The sequence below is a fragment of the Chenopodium album genome, chromosome 4 (assembly GCF_948465745.1).
Source record: "Chenopodium album chromosome 4, dcCheAlbu1.1, whole genome shotgun sequence".
In the NCBI taxonomy this organism is placed as follows: Eukaryota; Viridiplantae; Streptophyta; class Magnoliopsida; order Caryophyllales; family Amaranthaceae; genus Chenopodium; species Chenopodium album.
In genome coordinates, this window is record NC_137837.1 from 60,336,297 (window position 1) to 60,356,984 (window position 20,688).

Below are 20,688 nucleotides of genomic sequence, written 5' to 3' on the forward strand. Positions count from 1 at the left end.
GTTAAACAGATAAGAGAGTAAGAAACGCGTACCTTGCATCGTCGAGCACACGTCTCTGAAAGTAACCGATTGTTGCTGTTGCTGCTTTTTTTGATGATCTCCTGCAAGCTAGAGAATGCCATCCCGCTTGAAAACCGCTACGCCTTGTAACTGCTTCCAATTAGAAGATTGCTTCACCTGAAACTATCCTCTCCGCTATGATAATATTCCACGTCCAAGGGAATATCATCGAAAATTATTTCTCTCAAAATAATTCTCATCCGCATTATGATCATCTTCCATGCCTCAGGAATTATGATCGAAGATAATTTCGCCCGAAATTACCTTCAGTTGTTTGTGACAACTTTCCGCAAGCTAGGGAATGATGCCGAAGACATCTTCTCTTGAAGTCATCCTCACTTGACGCGATAATCTCCCAAAGGAAAATACCGAAGATCTACGCCTGTCGATCTTTAAAAGTTCGCCTGAACTTGCCCTTGCTATGCCTGTATGTCGGCGCTCTTCTGCTCTTGAACCTATATGTCGGTGCTCTTTGCTCTTGAACCTGTATGTCGGTGCTTTTTGCTACTGAGCCAATGCTTAGGCGCTTTAAGCTAAGTGAGACGATCCTTCCATCAGGTCGATCACTTTACGTAATCAAGCCGATTACTTAATCATGTCAAATTGCTTAGAGGGGCTAACAGGCGTACCAAGGAACCCAAAATATGTTGCAGAAAGCTAGCACAACCCCAACAGGTGGCTGGCTGCTTTGGCGTCGCTGAAAATCAATCAGCGCCAACTTTATATCATTAGCGCCATGCGCTGATATTGGCGTCTAGCGCCAAGCACAGAATGTGACGCCAATGCCTAGGGACTGGCTCCAACACGGATTCTTCTTTAAAAACGGTTTTCCGTTTTATTTCGTGCTCTGTTCGTCACGAAACAGCCCGAGAGAAGTCCGAAAACTTCAATTGATCGTTGCTCATTCGTTTCTCAACCGAATTCGCTCAAATTTGTTGCAAATCAAAGCTCTTCTCATCCATATTCCCGATCTATGTAAGTTTTCCTCCAACTCACACCGGTTTTTATGAATTTTTGGCATGTTCATTCACGAATTTCATGAAAATTCGAAACTTATGATGCTCAATTTCCTTTGTTTATCAAGTTTTATGCCATGAAATTGCTTGTTTATGTTTTTATATTGCCTTGGGAGTAATTTGAGACTTGTTTGACCCATTTTGGTGAAGAAATGAGCAATCCACCATTGTTGAACCTCTTAGGGTCGTGAAGAACAATGTAACCCGTTCTTGTTGTTTTTGCTAGCAATTCTTGTTCAATTTGTCACAATAATCACTATAGTGTTGCAAGAATTTGTTTGATTGCTTGAAAAAATGCTGTCATGCTCAATTTGAATTTGTGCTCTGTTTTAGTACTACGTACTCTGTTTTTTGCGAACATAGTATCATGCGGCTAGACGAACCTTTAGATACTATAGAACCTTAACTTATGATGATTCTGCACAATGTAGCATGGCTAAACAACGAGGCTCAGGTTCACGGTCCCGAAACACTAGACGGGAGCATGAGCCCGTGGAGGACAACACTACACCGTCCACTTCGCTTGGTCAGCTCCCAGAGTGGGATGAGCAGACCTTGTTCTTTGCCCCTGTCCACTACATTTCTGAGAGGGTGAGACGGGGAACCGAGCCTGGGAGGACACGACATCACGGCTCTGGCTGTGATGGTCTAGGCGATTTGTATAGGATGCATATCGCCAGAGATCGAGAGACGAGACTCCTATGGGAGTCTTGCGGATTGGTTGCTCTGTTTGAGACCTCCGAGGCTATGGTTGCCTCCAACGGGGGTCGCCACGTAGTACGTGCTCTGGTGGAGTTCTTCTGGGATACCACCAACACTTTTCATTTTCCTTGGGGTGAGATGATGGTCACTCCTACAGACTTAAGTCTCATCACAGGACTGGAGTTCTCTTCTGTGCCGCTGCCATTCGACGGCAGTATCGATGTATTTTCTCCAGAGGTCAAGGAGCTATTGGGGCCGATTGCTGTTCGGGCCCGAGCTGAGGTCGAGACGACTCAGTTCAGTGCTAGGGGAATTCGCCGCTCGACGCTGGCAGCGACTCTTGATGACGATGCGACCACCCGAGAGCAGCGGGTGCGCATCTTTGTGCTGAAGTTGTTGTCAGGGACATTCTCCCCTGACAGGGGTAGTAGGGCGTTGCTTTACTACCTCCCTGCTGTTCGCGATCTCCAGCGGACCGGGACTTATGATTGGGCCAGCTTGGCCTATACTGACTTCGTTCGCGCACTGAGGGACTCGTGTCGCCACCGGTCCTTTAGAACGAACGTTGCTCTGTCTGCTTTCTGGAAAGTCGTAGAGGTAAACATTATTCCCTATAAAGTTTAGCCTTATATGTTAGCCAGCATTTACTCATACTTTAGCTTTTTTGTAGATCTGGTTATATGAGTACTTTCCTTCCATTGCGCCGGCGAGACCATCGCCGAGGGGGTATCCGGTGAGCGCCTCTTGGGGCGGCCACCATGTGGACCTGTCTACTGCACATGTCCGGATTCGGATCATCTCGGTACGACTTTTAGTGTTTGTCTTGCTCTTCTGACATGTTCTTATGTGATTGGTGCTTTTATAGGGACCTGAGGTAGTATACCGTCCATGGGGTGGTTGGACAGTCCCTGGATTAGCCGCACGGTACTCTACCGAGCGTCGCTACTTTTTGGGGACCTATGGAGCGGTTGTATACTTAGGAGAGAGAGTTGCTAGACAGCACTCTTCCGATATTTTTATTGTTGCTGCTCCTCCACCACGTCACATGTTCGACGAGAGAGAGTTGTCGAGCATGGCTGAGGAGTCTGGTTCCCTCTGGCGGTCCCATGTGATCCTTGGGCGGAGTTATGCTGAGGAGCTACTTCCTTTGTTGGCTCCAGCCCCTGTGCCGGCCGAGGATGTGAGGGTAAGATTCTTAACTTTTGTTTTTCGCTGAGTAGCCCCCAAGTAATACCTTGCTGATTTCTTTCTGTCTTAGCAGGATGGTCCCACTGAGTTTGTGCCACCTCGTATGTCCATCCACTACCAGGGGATGTACGGGCCGATTGAGGAGATGATTTCTCCGGCTCCTAAGGGCGAGCGCTTCGTGGAGCGGTCGATTCCTCGTCACCAGACTAGGGTAAATCTAGTTCTAATTCAGTATCTTGTATTTAGTTATCATGCATTTTTACTGACTTGACTTTCCTTGACAGTTCTCACGTGAGGTGATTTCGGCTATGGCACGATGCATAGATGCCTTCCGGAGCCAACTCGTTCGGATGAGGAACGCGGCTACCTGTCGTCGAGACGACGCTGTCCGAGAGGTAACTTTTCTTTACTTATTATTTCTGCATTATGGCTTCAGTTTTTGCCTTGTTTCTGATTTAATCCTTGTTGTAGGGTCAGCCGATTGCTTCTCACACCCGTACGAGGCCTGAGGGGCGGAGAGAGCCGGCGAGGTCTAGCTCGAGACGTCGTCGTACTTCGTCTGGAGGTAGAGGTGGTCGTTCTGAGGCTGCTCGAGCCGATGTTGCTGAGGGCTCAAGGTCTTCTTCTGAGGGTGCTCCTGCTGCACCGGTAGGAGAGGCTACTTTGGCTTTTGGAGGTGGTGGGATGTACGAGCTTGGCTCGTCATCGCAGCAGCCTCCGCGGTCTCAGCCTCAGGTTGACCTTGGCTGGAGCGGTCCTGTTTTGAGCTTCCCTCCTCTTACGGAGACTGGAGCTGGTGCTGAGGCCGGAGCTGGTGGAGAGGTGACTCCTCGGACGGCGCAGTTTTATGGCATGATGGGCCTACGTCCTCCGATGCCGTAGTTTGCTTCTGTATATGCATTTTATTTTGACTTTTTATAGAACTTTGCCTTTGACTTGTTATTTAGACACTCTGTACATTCTGTTATTGCGAATTTATCTACTATTATGTTAGTGTATGTTAGTGTGTGCAAATGTGATGACAATTATGCGCAAAAATTCCGTCATTTTTATTATTAATGGAGGGTATTATCCGACTCTCTCCCCCAAAAGGAAAAATAAAAAGGAATAAAAAAAACGGAGAAAAAGGCTAATTTTTGAATTTTAATATAAACTCAAGAGAAAATAAAAATTAACTAAAAATAATCGCTATATTTAATTAATTAATAAAAGGATAGAAAAATGTTTAGAAGAAATTAAAACGGGGTCATAAAGCCATTAAACGACTCCAATTTAATATAAAAACGCAAACTGAGCACGCGCGACTGTCCTGCTGACTTGGCGCCAGCCTGTGGCGCGTGGCGCCAGGCGCTATTTCTAGCGTGTGGCGCCAATAGCAGATGGGTGACGCCAATTTAGGGTGTGTGACGCCAATTGACGCTGACTACGTATTCCAGTCAGGTTGAAATTCCTCGCAATTTGTGCATAAATAGCCCCCTGCTCAGCCGATTATTCACATAATTCCAGCGAAAAAATTATTCTTCTCCTTTAGAAAAAATAATTATCATGTCTTTAGCCACCAGAACCTTCACCCAATATTCTCATGAATGGTGTCGATCTCTCAATGCTAGAGAAAGAAAAGAATTGGATTTATTTCACTTGGGGGGAATATATGGCATAAAAGGGGTAGATCTAGACATAGACTTCATACATACCGCTTTAGAATATTGGAATATTGATACTCATTGTTTTAGAATAGGGTATGATGAAATTAGCCCTTTGCCAGAGGAATTTGGTGCTATTTTAGGCTTCCCTGCAATAGACCTGATAGTAATCCCTAGGGTAGATGCATATTCCTACAAGGATTTTGAGCGCTTTTTTATCTTGAAGGAAAGGGATTTATCAAAGATAGTAGATGGTAATGCAGTGAACTTAAAAGAATTCGCACGCTATTTCTTTGATAAACCGCTTTCTGAATCTTTTCACATATATAGAAGGAGGGCGTTTTTATTCTGCATGCTTAATCAATATTGTCTTAGTAGTGGTAAAATTAACGAGGGTCAATCAATTATAACCACTGTGCAAGAACAAATTGAATCAGGGAGAAATCCAATGCCATTGATAGTTGGAGAGACTATGATTAGTCTAGATGAGTTGAAAAGGGACCCAAAGGCACCTCTTCGCGGTTCTCCAATTTTATTACAGGTAGAAAAATAATATTTTTAATTACAGAAAATATATTTTTGTATTGTAATATTAATTTATTTGCATTGGAATTTTTTACAGATGTGGCTAATGGAAAGGTTAGGATTAATTAGCCCTCCGGACGACATTGAAAGTTATACGCCCACTTGCTTTGTGAGAAGAAAGAAACGCATCCCTAAAATTGGGCGCCATGGGTGGAAGAGAGTCTTTGAATCACGTGATTTCGCTATCAAGTGGGTCATCCCATGGTGGAAAATAAAAAAGATGGTTGGTGTTAACAAGCAACCTTTCTGCCGTCTTCCAAGCTTGTCTCGCGTGACATATTATTATCCTTGTAGAGTAAAAAGACAATATGGCTTGCTTCAAAATATCCCTTCCGGGGATCTTCGTCCTCCCTATGAGTATCCCATATCTCAAGAAGTAGATAAATTTGACACTTACTGGAGCGCTAGACCTTTATGGGAAGTGATTACCCAAAAGGTTCCCCCTTATTTACCTAATGATGTAAAGAAGTGATTGTTGAAGAAGTCTTCAATTGATCAGGGTAGGACCGATGTGAAAAATCGTGTAGGTGACAGGGTGACACCGGCCAAGGAACGCTTAGGTGCAAGAATTGAGTTCAAGACACCTACAATGCCTAAGAAGAAGAATACTACTAAAGACAAAGGGAAAAGGAAAGCTATAGACAAGAAGGCTTGGGTGGAAAAGAAGCATGTGGTGCTAGCTGAAGGAGAAACAATCTATTCTAAAATTGAATGTAGGTCCTCTAAAGGATACCTACTAGCTAAAGTAATGGATGAAGAGGAGGAAACGGAAAAGAATTAGAAAAGGGCAAAGAAGGAGAATAAAGACTAGAACATTGCTTAGCTTTAGATTTATTAGATTGTTAATTTTTTTTTTTATACTTAAAGTTAATTTATTTCAGCCTTATTTAAATTCCATTAACAATGCAATTTTATGAAATTTCAGCTTTCAATTAAATTGTTACTTTAAATTTATTTTATTAAAGCAATGAAAAACCGAAAAAATTGATTTTCCAGAAATTCTTCGAGTACGGAAGTCGAAAATTTTCCGAAAAAACACCGAAATTCGCCCAGATTTTATTACTGAATTGGCGTCAATAATTGCAGATTGGCGCCAGCTATTGAGGTCTGGCGCCAGGCGCCAATACCGTCGTCTGGCGGTAATGGCTTTTTGCTGGCGCCAGGCTCTGTTCTGTGACGCCAGTTGCTTTTCTGACTTTTGTTGACTTTTTGTTGATTCTGGAACGCGGAGATGTCGAAAAATAAAGTCGCCGCACCCGTAATGGGTTGCCTACGTATCCTTTCCTAAGGAATCAGGCCAAACGTAGCTCTCTTGAGTGTCCTACTCAAGTAATTATGGGTAGTATTTTTTAAGTTGGTCAAGATTGGTCATGTTTGAGAATTCATTGCCATCTATATCAGTTAATTTTGCTGTGCCACCTGACAGGATTGTTTTGACAATGTAGGGGCCAGACCAATTAGGTCTAAACTTTCCCCTTGGGTCTAAAACATTTTTCCTTAGCGCTTTTAATACCAAATCTCCTATTTTGATATTTCTTGTCTTGACCTTCTTATTAAAATGTCTAGCCATACGAGTTTGATAGCACTGAGTGTGATGTAGAGCTTCTAGTCGTTTTTCGTCGAGTAGGATCAATTCTTCATATCGTGCCCTAGTCCATTCGACTTCATCGAGTTTACTTTCTAGTGCAATACGTAGAGATGGTATTTCTAGTTCGACAGGTTGTACAACATCCATTCCATATATCAAAGAAAATGGTGTATTTCCTGTCGACGTACGGATTGACGTGCGATAACCCCACAATGCAAAGTGAAGCTTGTCAGGCCAATCCTTATAATTCTCTGTCATTTTCTCGATGATAGTCTTTAAATTCTTATTAGCTGCCTCGACTGCTCCGTTTGCTTGAGGTCTATAAGGGGACGAATGATGATGTTGGATACCATATTTGTGTAGCAAATCTTCACATTCGGCTTGAAAATGAGTTCCATTGTCACTTATCATTTCATGTGGGACTCCATATCGACAAATGATATTCCTTTCGATAAAGAGTGCTACATGTTTTGCGGTGAGTTTAGCATATGATTGTGCTTCGACCCACTTCGTAAAGTAATCAATTGCTACTAGAATGAATTCATGGCCTCCTGTCCCTGGAGGAGCGATCTTGCCAATTATGTCAATTGTAGAAAATGGCCATGGTGATGTGTAGGTGTAGAGCAAAGATGGAGGAACGTGTTGTAAGTTGGCATAAATTTGACACTTAGGGCATCTTTTTACATATTGATGGCAGTCCCTATTCATGGTAGTCCAATAATACCCTTCTCGCATTATTTTCTGGACTAACATTTTGCCATTTATATGAGTTCCACAAATTCCTTCATGGACCATTCTCATTATTCTTTGTGCATCCACTTTCCCTACACATAGGAGAGCTCGACCTTTAGGTACCCTTTTATGTAGCTCGTTGTCTATGAGTACATATTGAGAAGCCAAAAGTCTCAAGGCTCGTTTTGCTCTTTTGTCAGCATGAGGAGGGTATTCTCCATTGGTGACATAGTTGAGAATGTCTGTGTCCCATGGTTGTTCTTCTTGTTCTTCATCTTCGTCTTGGACTGGGTCGTCGTCTTCTATAGCCTGTATATATGCTGGTTTGTGCCTTTTTTTGATATTTAGAGGCATTTGCTCGATATCCGTGGGAATCCTAACCATTGAGGCTAATCTCGCCAAGGCATCAACAAATTGATTTTCTTCTCTAGGTAGATATGTGTATTCCACCTTCTCTAACTGATCGGTAAGAGTTTCCAGATAGGTTTGGTAAGGGGCTAGGCTTTCACTCCTTACTTTCCACCTTTTAGATATTTGATTGATGATTAGAGAGGAATCTCCGAATATCCTTAACTTCTTTACTCCCAATGCCAGGGCTGTTTCAAGGCCTACCACACATGCTTCATATTCAGCAGCATTGTTGGTAACGTCGAAATCAAGCTTTATTGAGATTGGGACGTGTTCTTCTTTGGGTGATACTAGTAGCACTCCGACACCACATCCCTTTTGGTTTGAGGCTCCGTCGAAATACAAGGTCCAAGTATCATCTTCGGTGACCATCAAATCTTCATCTGGAAATTCGTTGTCCTGTATTGGTGTCGAGTCTTCTATTGGAAAATCTGCTAGAAAGTCTGACACCACAGATCCTTTAATAGCTTTTTGTGGCATAAACCGTACATCGAACTGGGCTAAGTTGACTACCCATCTTGAAATACGTCCATTGAGTGTTGATTTCTCGAACAAGTATTTGAGTGGATCCAATCGAGATACCACGAAAACGGTATGCACCAACATGTAATGTCTCAACTTAGTTGTGGCCCACACCAAAGCGAGACACAATTTCTCGAGTGGTGTATAGCGTGTTTCGTATTCGAGCATCTTCTTACTTAAGTAATAGATTGCATTCTCTTTGTTTTCTACCTCTTGTGCTAACATAGCTCCCATTGTCTCTTTGGTAACCGTCAAATATAACCTAAGAGGTATTCCGGGAAGTGCTGGCGCTAATACGGGAGGATTTGCGAGATAGGCTTTGATCCGGTCAAAGGCTTTTTGACACTCGTCATCCCATATTACTGGTACATTCTTCTTGAGCTTTTTGAAGATTGGTTCACATATCGTTGTTAGTTTTGATATGAACCTACTTATGTATTGCAACCGGCTAATGAATCCTCGAATCTGTTTCTCGGTTTTGGGCGATGGCATTGACATGATTGCTTTAATCTTGGTTAGATCTATCTCTATTCCTCTAGAGCTTATGACGTACCCCAAGAGCTTGCCTGAGGTGACTCCAAAAGCACATTTTGATGGATTCAACCTCATATTGTATTTTCTTAGCCTTTCAAAAAATTTCCTTAAGGCTACTTGATGGCCTGGACGGTCCTTTGATTTCACAATCATGTCGTCGACATATACTTCAACTTCTTTGTGCATCATGTCATGGAGCAAGGCAGTTGCTGCACGTTGGTAAGTAGCACCTGCGTTTTTTAACCCAAATGGCATTACCGTGTAACAGTAAGTGCCCCATGGTGTGATAAAAGTTGTCTTCTCCATGTCTTCTTCCGCCATGAGAATCTGATTGTACCCTACGTATCCGTCCATGAATGAGAGAAGTGCGTGATTTGCTGTGTTGTCTACCAGAATATCGATGTGTGGCAAATGGAAGTCGTCCTTTGGACTTGCCTTATTTAGATCTCGATAGTCGACACACATCCTTACACTTTCGTCTTTCTTTGGAACTGGGACGACGTTGGCGACCCATTCGGGGTATTTGGATACCTTGATGAAACCCGCAGTTATTTGTTTTTGAACTTCTTCTTTTATTTTAAGTGCTACGTCGGGTTTCATTCGACGTAACTTTTGCTTTACAGGTTTCATTCCTGGAATTAATGGTATAGTGTGTTGAGCTATTTCTCTGTTGATGCCTGGCATATTTTTCATATGACCAAGCAAATACATCGATAAATTCTTTAAGCAAGCTAATTAAATCGGTTCTTTCTTGTTTATTCATTGTTAGTCCGATTTTAACTTCTCTTTTATGAGTTGAATCATTTGAGATGTCAGCTGTTTCAGTCTCTTCAATTACTGGTGTTTTCTTTTCAAGATTTTCCATTGATTTAATAAATTCTTTATCTTTTTCATCGTTAGCTAAGCAAAGTTCATCATCTTGGGTTAGGGAAGAACACGAGAAGTAAGAAGAATGAGCGATATTATTATACTCTGAGACCATTACATCAAAGAGTGATATGTCCTCAGGGACTGGATCATTAATTATCCTAGGAGAAGAACAAGGAAGGAGAGGCGTTATAGCTAAAGACCCAGAAGATTCTAAAGGGACAGACTCTGACTCTGACTCTGACTCTGACTCTGACGATTCTTCAAACATTGGCCCTTGTCCTGTCGTGATCGACATCTTCCTTCCACTCGGAGTGGTCACCTTGATAGTCTTGCGCCACCCTTGTAGTAATTCTTCAGCTGGAGTAATTAGCTTTGAGGGGTCGAAGTTTTCACTTTGTAGGACCGTTTGAATGAGTGAGGAGTTATCTTCCTCATAAACTGGATCAATCTTTTCTCGCCAAAACAGTAATCCCATGACGTTAAAGTCAAAACATGGGGGTGCTTTCTCCTTGTGGACGGGAGTTGGGATTTCGTCAGTGAAGTAGCAATCCCAGAAAATCTCGAATCCTGGTTGTCGTATGCCATTTACAACAAATGGTTCGGGAAATTCATGGCATGGATAGTCCTCTCCTTCTTTTATAAACTGTCCATTAAGCGTAAGAGGGTACTGATCCATTGGAATTGCTTTCTTTTGAATGCGAGCGTCCCTGCGTGCTTTCAATTTGTCCTGGGCTCGCTTGAGATCTTTCTGAGTCGGTTCGAAACCAAGTCCGAAAGTATCTAGTTTAGGGAGGCCAGGTGACTCTATCGATTTTGCTATCCCCTTCTTCTTTCCTAAGGTCATCCCAGGGAAGTGTCCTTGTTTCTTTAGCATAGTGTTGATAATCATGTTGGAAGGGGGGTCGTGGCAAAGAGATGTCCTTTCATCCTCTTGGATTAAGGAGACTTCTTCGTTAAAGCCCCATAGGTCTTCATCATCTTCGTCATGCTCCACGTTGATGATTGGATTTTCTATTGATTTGATCCTCATTGGCGAAGCATCAATAGTGATGGGTATTCCTCCAACTATGGCTTTCACTTGTTGGTGGAGAGATGAAGGGACGGCCTTTAGGTCATGGAGCCAAGGGCGTCCTAACAACAGATTGAATGAGGCTTTGATGTCTACCACTTGAAAAGTAGTAGCATGTTCTATTGCTCCTGCCGTCACATTTAGAGTTATTTTGCCAAGAGCTTGACGTCGAGTGTTATCGTAAGCTCTTATTCCTTGTGTGGACGGAGTTAAATCCTCATCTTTTATGCCAAGCATCCTTGCAGTCTTAAGTGGACATACATTAATAGCCGATCCATTGTCTACAAGAGTCATGGGAACATTCATTCTTTTGCAGACTACTGTGAGGTTTAATGCCTTGTAGTGCTTGTCACCTTCCGGGGGTAAATCTTTATCAGAGAAGGTGATTAAATTAATTGTACTAGGGAGATCAGTCATGAGGAAGTTAGCTAGTCCCTCAGGAGTAGTGTCAGAATCTATCCCGATTTTATCCAAGGCATTCATCACAGCCAACCTATGTTCTCGAGATGTTGCCAGAAGCTTCCATACATTCATCTCCACTTTTGTTTTCTTGAATTGTTTAACGATGTCATTGTCTTCGATGATAGGTATGGGAACTTGTTGTACAAAAGGCATGGGTTGTGTTGAAACGGGAGATTGTATTCTCCCGGATCTTGTGAGGACGTTTATTGATGAATCTTCTTCAGCCCAAATGTCGCCCGTGGTGTATGATACAGAAGGTGAAGGTTCTAATATGTCTTTTAGATAGACATCTTCTTCATCACTGTCCCATACTCCATTAACATTTATGTCCTCTTCTTGCTGAACTTGGACTAATTCCTTTCTATCAATCATTTTCTGCACCAAATCCTTGAACTTGAACCAGTTTTCTAGGGTGTGTCCTCCTGACTGATGGTATTGACAGTAATATCTATCTATCCTTTTTAATGATTCAAATGGTCTCGGTTCAAGAGGTTTGACCTTGCCACTCTCGGAGAGCATTTTAAACATTTGTGCATACGGGATCCCAATTGGAGTATAAACTTTATTGCTCTTCTTGGGTCTTTCGGTGACTTGTAAGGGAAAGTATTTTGCCTCATAAGCCATTTTTACTGGTGTGAATTCTCTCTTAGGTTCTTTATCATATTCCTTGTGAAGTTCATTCAAAATTTTGAGATTTTCACGTAACAGTTGCGATGTCTCTCTCAGATACAGTGTGAGTATTCGTATCTCTACCTCATTTGCTAGTTTTAGAAGATTATCTTCGATATCGAAAAAGGTCTCTTCTTCCTCCTCTTCGACATTAGTTTCCTTGACAGGCTTAATGAGGGATGAGGGGTCAACTTCGCTTTCTTCATCGGAGATAGCCAATGTGTGAGCTAGAGGTGCATTGTCAATACTCGGTTTCTTACTGGCAGGAGGCAACGACAGCTTGTTACTGTCAATTAAGTCTTGAATAGCTTCCTTAAGCTTCCAACAACTTTCAGTAGAGTGGCCCCTACCTTGATGATATTTGCAATGCGCATTAGGGTTCCAATTAGGCGACCTCTTCTCGACTGGTGGATCTCCAAATGGTCCAATAGGAGTTATAAGACCTTTTGCATTTAGCCGATCAAACGCGGTGTCATAACTCATGCCAATAGGAGTGAAGTTTCTCCTAAACGATTTCTTTTGTCCTTGGTTGTTCATGGAGAGAACTTCTCCCAAATTAAAGGCGCTAACATTATTTGAGTGGCGGTTTTGGAAGAAGAAGGATTGTCGTTCTTCTTTCCTTTCCAGCCACTGTTGGAGTTATTGTTGGCGGCTTTAGATTTAGCTAGGTCATCTTCAATATTAATCCCAATATCATAAACAGCCTTAAAGGTATGAAGGTTATTTTGATATTTAAGATGTTTTGAATATTTTTCTTGGAGGTTTTTAATGAACAATCTCACGGACTCTTTTTCACTTGGTACCTCAATCATTTTAGCTGAGGTTTCTCTCCACTTGTTAAAGAAAGATGTGAAGCCTTCATTCTCCTTCTGTTTGAGGATTTCAAGTTCTCTATGGTCAGTTTCGACTTGAACGTTGCACTTGTACCTATCGACGAAAGCGTTTGCTATGGATTCCCAGGTAGAGGTCTTTTCTTTTTCAAGAGAAAAGAACCATTGTTGGCAAACGGTCTCGAGAGATAGCAAGAACAAAGAAGGGAAGACTTTCTTATCGATACCCTTGATACTCATTATTGTTTCAAATGCCCTTAGATGGAAGTATGGGTTGTCGATTGCTCTAAACTTTGGGATGTCATTGGCATTGAAATTCTGCGGAAGAAGATCCTTATCTACCGAGACCCCTTGGGATGTGAGTTCTTGAAACTTGTAGTCACTGGACAACTTGCTTAGGATTTCTTGCATGAGGTCCATTTGTTGTTGCTTCGCGGGATCCTCGATCTTAAGTGCGAGAAGTTTCAGTGTCTCATTTACAGTAGCCAGTTGGTTCTTGAGATCATTAACTTCTTCCTGAGTTGCCATTATAACTCTTGCTTTCCTCTTGCGAGCTATAGGTTTGTCGAAAAGTTGGACTTGTACGAAGAGGTTATCTTTGATTAATCGTCCTTCCTTTCTTGACCACGCGCTGTAAATTAAGCCAGTTTGCGTTTTAATTACTTGACTCAAATCAGTTTGACTTTATGGCTTTTATTATAAAAAAGGTATGCATATTTTTAGGGAGAAATAATGTACATGTGTTTAGGGAACTTAAGTACTATTATTTATTGGAGGATTAATATCCGACTTCCCCCCTAAAAAAAATGACGAAAAAATAACGCGCGCACACAAGACTCCCTTAATCATGGTCAAGACATGTGTATTGGTGTGTGTATTGAGTTTAAGTGACATGCTTGGACTCTTGTGTAAGACCATGGGACTTAGTGCCTAAACTCGAATATTAATTCAATTAAGCATTATTGCCGGCAAAATTAACCGAATTAAACAGGAAATTGATTAATTAGACACTAGGTGATGACTCGACAAATAATCCGAACTGTCGGCCAAGCGACAGGACTGGCATCACAATATGGTGGTTGGCGCCAGACTTTTTAGTAAATGTCTGGCGCTACACACCATACAGTGGCGCTACAGCTCAGATTTTGGCACCAACTTTGGTACCTCGATCCGGGACTGTTTTCGGTATTATTAGTCAATTGGGGTATGCCTAAAGTCGTACTAGGTCAATTCCGATTAAAAGAAGAAAAAACGTTATGGACTCGAATTAATTAATTAATTAATTAATTATTTAGGCAAAGCTCTTTAAGTCATTAATTTTAATCTCAACACAAATCAACAAACGGTTAGGAGGAGCATAGGATATATATGCACAACAAATAATGCACAATTTAGTCAAGTAGGCACAATATGATGCAATGAGTTTGCAACCTAACCATGGCTCTAGTTCTCTAAAGTTCGGGATATGGTTTAGTCAAATAGGGTCCATGGTTAATTGTTCAGATGCACCGCGTAGAAGCCTAACCGTGAAGGGTTAACGCGTGTGGATAGAACACCGCGAGTTTTTAGAAAAAACTCACTTCCATGGTTTGGTGAATTCAACCTCTCAGATGTACCCTTTGTTGCCAGGAGCGTTCAATCGGGTAGATAGAGCATGAATTCCTAGAGGGTTATGTCCATATGTAGAACACATATGGGTTTCAGAAAAGTGAGAAAAAATTCAATCAGGAAGTAGGATCGAACAAACAATACGAAAAACCGGTCGAAATTAGAATACATATTTCTGGCTCGGTATTGGGGGAAATTGGCGCCAGCAAACAGAGACTGGCGCCAACTTTTAACTGTAGCGTCTGGCGCCAATACTGGCGTCTGGCGCTACGGCTAAAACTTTGGCGCCAAGCTCTGGCCCCTGACGCTACTTCCCACATGCCTCAGCAGCTTTCTGTGCTCAATAAAATCATCCTGTTTCGCGCGGAGTTATTTCAGTCCTAGTTGTGAAAGACATTTCTCAAATTTCCTACGTGTAAAATCCTATGTTTTTGACTCATTACGGATGGTCTTTCCAATGAGAACCTTTTTATGCATATGCCACAATGTTAATCAAAATTACGCACATGAAATACTTATAACTTTTCGAGTCTCATCCACTCATTCTAAATCATTACCGAAACAAATTCAGGAATTAAAATAGAAATCCTCCCCAACGCAGTCGCCAAAAGCTGTAGGGAATAATTTCAAGCCTTTACAATCCCACTAGCTTGAACCCCACTGTGATCATACACTAAAGTACGGTGACGTCCAAAAGGGAAGAAGATAGAGCAAAAGAGTCGCCAACAAGTTTTTAAGGAACTTGTAAACTGTTCACGAGGTGAAGGTTACACCCCTTAACGATCCAAGAGATCGTCAACTCCATAAGTTCATGAACCAAATAAGGGTTCGGGGATGATGGTACAAATCCAACCTAAAAGAGATTGAACATGCCCTAATAATAGGCCTCTACTTTATTCTGCTCGTATTCATGTGCGCTTTCTGATCAACATACAATCATAGGATTAACCCTAAACCTGTTTAATCTATGTTGGTTGAATTTAATGCACAAATAAACTATTATTGGCGATCACTTGAAATTATAATCACAATTAACCTAAAAAGATTATTAATTATCTTATTAAGCGTGATTGCAAATACCAATTCCCTTTAACATGCAATAAAGGTGATCAAGCAATAAATAAATCAATCATCAAGCAACATAATAAATAATCAACATCATCATGAATAATAATTATAAAAGAAAATAATCATTATCAAAACAATAATAATCATAAATAAAATAATCATTATAACAATTATAATCATGTTCATGTTCATGTTAATATTAAAGCATAATAATAATAGCAAGATCCTAGGCATGATACTAACAAGATTAATAACAAACCCTAGCATGTCACTAAGCAATAAAAATCAAATCTTTAACCCTAACATGACACTAACAATCATAAATATTAGGAAGAAAATAAAAGGCATCATAGCAATCATATTTGATATTAAAATTAACCTAGACATGATACTAGGAATCAAAATAACAATATAAGCATGATATCTACATCATAAATCAATAAAACCAATTAAAGTACTTACTTTGATGCCTCGTACCTCTTTCTAATTACAAAATACACACGTTAGTAACTTCAAGGAAAAATAATAATCAAAGCAATTAAATTAAATAATTGAAAGAGAGATTTGGGACCAAACCCTCAGAAATTAAAACCTTTCACGTCTAGGGCGAAGGCAACTTCGAATATGGCTAGGTGTTTCTAGATCTTGTGAATGCGGAATTTTGTATTAAAAAGCAAAGAAGAAAAGATGCATGAATGTTATTGAAAATTGATGAATGATAATTGTATATGAATGAATATGGACCATCCGCCAATGAAAACGGAGTTTTTGATACGATATTTATAGAGAAAATCATCCAAAAAAGATAATTTATCAAAACAGAGTCTGAAGACCACAAAAACACCTTGGCGCCAGCCCTGGCTCATTGGCGCCAGGACCAGTGGCTAGCGCCAGGCCCCAATGCTGGCGTCTGGCGCCAATCCTGATTCCAGGCGCCAAGGCCTAGGGTTGGACGCCAAACCGGCTTTCAACGCGTTTTCGAAAATCTGATAAACTTCCCGTACTGGAAGATAAAATAATATAATTTCAGTCGAAAATGCTATTTGATCTCATTAAAACTCTGAAGAATCCTAATTGAATTAAGAATGATAAGACCTTCTAGAATGTTCTAGAAGACCAAAACCATTCCTAATTACATTAGGAATGATAAATCATACTAGGTCCTCCCCTAGATCATTGGGCCGTACATAAAGCTCAAACCAGGCCCAGTTTAGTAAATTGGCCATAACTTCCTCAATATTCATCGGAATTGGGCTTATAATATATCTTTGGAAAGGTCTTTGCAAACACCATCCAACTACACCACTATTGGACCCATATTATGGACCAACCAAACTAGATTGGCTGTTTTCTTAAAAATAAAGTTTTCAAAAACAGGAAGAAGAGAAAAAGAAATAAAACTTTCCGCAACACTAGACCTTTCCACACTTTCGTTTCATTCGATTATGATTCGACGTGAAAGGCACTCATCACTGGGTTTGGTTTTGGGGAGACACAAATGGGTGTCTACAGCGTCAAAAATAGGATTAGCGCCTAACGCCAGGCATTGGCGCCTGGCGCCAATAAGCTAGCGTTGGCGCTAATTTGTTTTCAGGTGCGCCAATGCTCTATTTTGTTAATTTTATCTTTTTGGCTAATTTTCTCTATAAATAACGCATTTGTGTCTCCCCAAAACCAAACCCAGTGATGAGTGCCTTTCACGTCGAATCATAATCGAATGAAACGAAAGTGTGGAAAGGTCTAGTGTTGCGGAAAGTTTTATTTCTTTTCTCTTCTCTCTGTTTTTGAAAACTTTATTTTGAGAAAACAGCCAATCCAGTTTGTTTGGTCCATGATATGGGTCCAATAATGGTGTAGTTGGATGGGGCTTGCAAAGACCTTTCCAACGATATATTATAAGCCCAATTCCGATGAATATTGAGGAATTTATGACCAATTTACTAAACTGGGCCTGGTTTGAGTTTTAAGTACGGCCCTATGATCTAGGGGAGGGCCTAATATAATTTATCATTCCTAATGCAATTAGGAATGGTTTTAGTCTTCTAGAACATTCTAGAAGGTTCTTTTCATTCCTAATTCAATTTGGACTCTTCAAAGTTTTAATTAGATCAAATAGCATTTTTGATGGGAATTATATTATTTTATTTTCCAGTACGGAAATTTATCAGATTTTGGAAAACGTGTTAAAAGCCGATTTGGCGTCAAACCCCAGGCCTTAGCGCCTGGAATCGGGATTGGCGCCAGACGCCAGCATTGGCGCCTGGCGCTAGCCACTGGTTCTGGCGCCAATTAGCCAGGGCTGGCGCCAAGGTGTTTTTGTGGTCTTCAGACTCTGTTTTGATAAGTTATCTTTTTTGGATGATTTTCTCTATAAATATCGTATCAAAAACTCCGTTTTAAAGAACCAAGATTCACCAATTCTCAATTAGTTTTAATTATCATTCATTGATTCTCTTCATCAAGCTTTCATTCTTTAGCATTCCATTCTTTTCTTTTCTTTTCTAAACTTAGCTTTTTAATACAAAATTCCGCATTCGCAAGATCTTGATACACCTAGCCATATTCGAAGTTGCCTTCGCCCTAGATGTGAAAGGTTTAAATTTCTGAGGGTTTGGTCCCAAATCTCTATTTCAATTATTTAATTTAATTGTTTTGATTATTATTTTCCTTGAAGTTACTAACGTGTGTATTTTGTTATTGGAAAGAGGTACGAGGCATCCAAGTAAGTTCTTTAATGGTTTTACTTAATGTAGAAATCATGTTTACATTGTTATTATGATATTCCTAGTATCATGTCTAGATTAATTTTAATATCAAATATAATTGCTATGATGCCTTTTATTCTCTTCCTAATATTTATTCATGTTAGAATCATGTTAGGGTTAAAGCTTTGATTTTTATTGTTTAGTGACATGCTAGGGTTTGTTATTAATCTTGTTAGTATCATGCCTAGGATCTTGCTATGCTTTAACATGATTATGATTGATATTGTTATTATTATTATTTTGATAATGATTATTTTATTATTCATGATATTGATTATTTATTATGTTGCTTGATGCATATTATTTTATTTTTTATTGCTTGATCACCTTTTATTGTATGTTTAAAGGGAATTGGTATTTGCAATCACGCTTAATAAGATAATTAATAATCTTGTTTAGGGTTAATTGTGATTATAATTCAAGTGATCGCCAATAATAGTTTGTTTGTGCATTAATATTCAACCAACATAGATAAACAGGTTTAGGGTTAATCCTATTGATTGTATGTTAGTCAGAAAGTGCACATGAATACGAGTAGAATAAAGTAGAGGCCTATTATTAGGGCAGGTTCAATCTCTTTTAGGTTGGATTTGTACCATCATCCCCGAACCCTTATTTGGTTCATGACCTTATGGAGTTGACGATCTCTTGGATCGTTAAGGGGTGTAACCTTCACCTCGTGATGGTTTACAAGTTCCTTAAAAACTTGTTGGCGACTCTTTTGCTCTATCTTCTTCCCTTTTGGACGCCACCGTACTTTAGTGTATGATCACAATGGGGTTCAAGCTAGTGGGATTTTAAAGGCTTGAAACTATTCCCCACAGTTTTTGGCGACTCCACTGGGGAGGATTTCGATTTAAATTCCTGAATTTGTTTCGGCAATGATTTAGAATGAGTGGATGAGACTCGAAAAGTTCTAAGTATTTCATGTGCATAATTTTGATTAATATTGTGGCATATGCATAAAAAGGTTCTCATTGGAAAGACCATCCGTAATGAGTAAAAAACATAGGATTTTACACGTAGGAAATTTGAGAAATGTCTTTCACAACTAGGACTGAAATAACACCGCGCGAAACTGGATGATTTTATTGAGCACAGAAAGCTGCTGAGGCATGTGGGAAGTAGCGTCAGGGGCCAGAGCTTGGCGCCAAACATTTAGCCGTAGCGCCAGACGCCAATATTGGCGCCAGGCGCTACAGTTAAAAGTTGGCGCCAGTCTCTGTTTGCTGGCGCCAATTGCATCATGTTGTGCCTACTTGACTAATTGTGCATTATTTGTTGTGCATATATATCCTATGCTCCTCTTAACCGTTTGTTGATTTGTGTTGAGATTATAATTAATGACTTAAAGAACTTTGCCTAATTAATTAATTAATTAATTAATTAATTCGAGTCAATAAAGTTTTTTTCTTCTTTTAATCGGAATTGACCTAGTACGACTTTAGACATACCCCAGTTGACTAATAATATCGAAAACAGTCCCAGACCGAGGCTCCAATATTGGTGCCAAAATCTGAGCTGTAGCGCCACTGTATGGTGTGTAGCGCTAGACATTTACTAAAAAGTCTGGCGCCAACCACCATATTGAGACGCCAGTCCTGTCGCTTAGCCGACAGTTCGGATTATTTGTCGAGTCATCACCTGATTCGATTAATTTTGCTGGCAATAATGCTTAATTGAATTAATATTCGAGTTTAGGCACTAAGTCCCATGGTCTTACACAAGAGTCCAAACATGTCACTTACACTCAATACACACACCAATACACATGTCTTGACCATGATTAAGGGAGTCTTAGGTGCGCGCGTCATTTTTTCGTCATTTTTTTAGGGGGGTAAGTCGAATATTAATCCTCCAATAAATAATAATACTTAAGTTCCCTAAACACATGTACATTATTGCTCCCTAAAAATATGCATACTTTTTGCAAACTCTTTTTTTTTTAAAAAATGATAACCATAAAGTCAAATTGATTCGAGTCAAGTAATTAAAACGCAAACTGGCTTAATTTACAGCGCGTGGTCAAGAAAGGAAGGACGATTAATCAAAGATAACCTCTTCGTACAAGTCCAACTTTTCGACAAACCTATAGCCCGCAAGAGGAAAGCAAGAGTCATAATGGCAACTCAGGAAGAAGTTAACGATCTCAAGAACCAACTGGCTACTGTAACAGAGACACTGAAGCTTCTCGCACTTAAGATCGAGGATCCCGCGAAGCAACAACAAATGGACCTCATGCAAGAAAGCCTAAGCAAGTTGTCCAGCGACTACAAGTTTCAAGAACTCACATCCCAAGGGGTCTCGCTGGATAAGGATCTTCTTCCGCAGAAGTTCAGTGCCAACGACATCCCAAAGTTTAGGGCAAT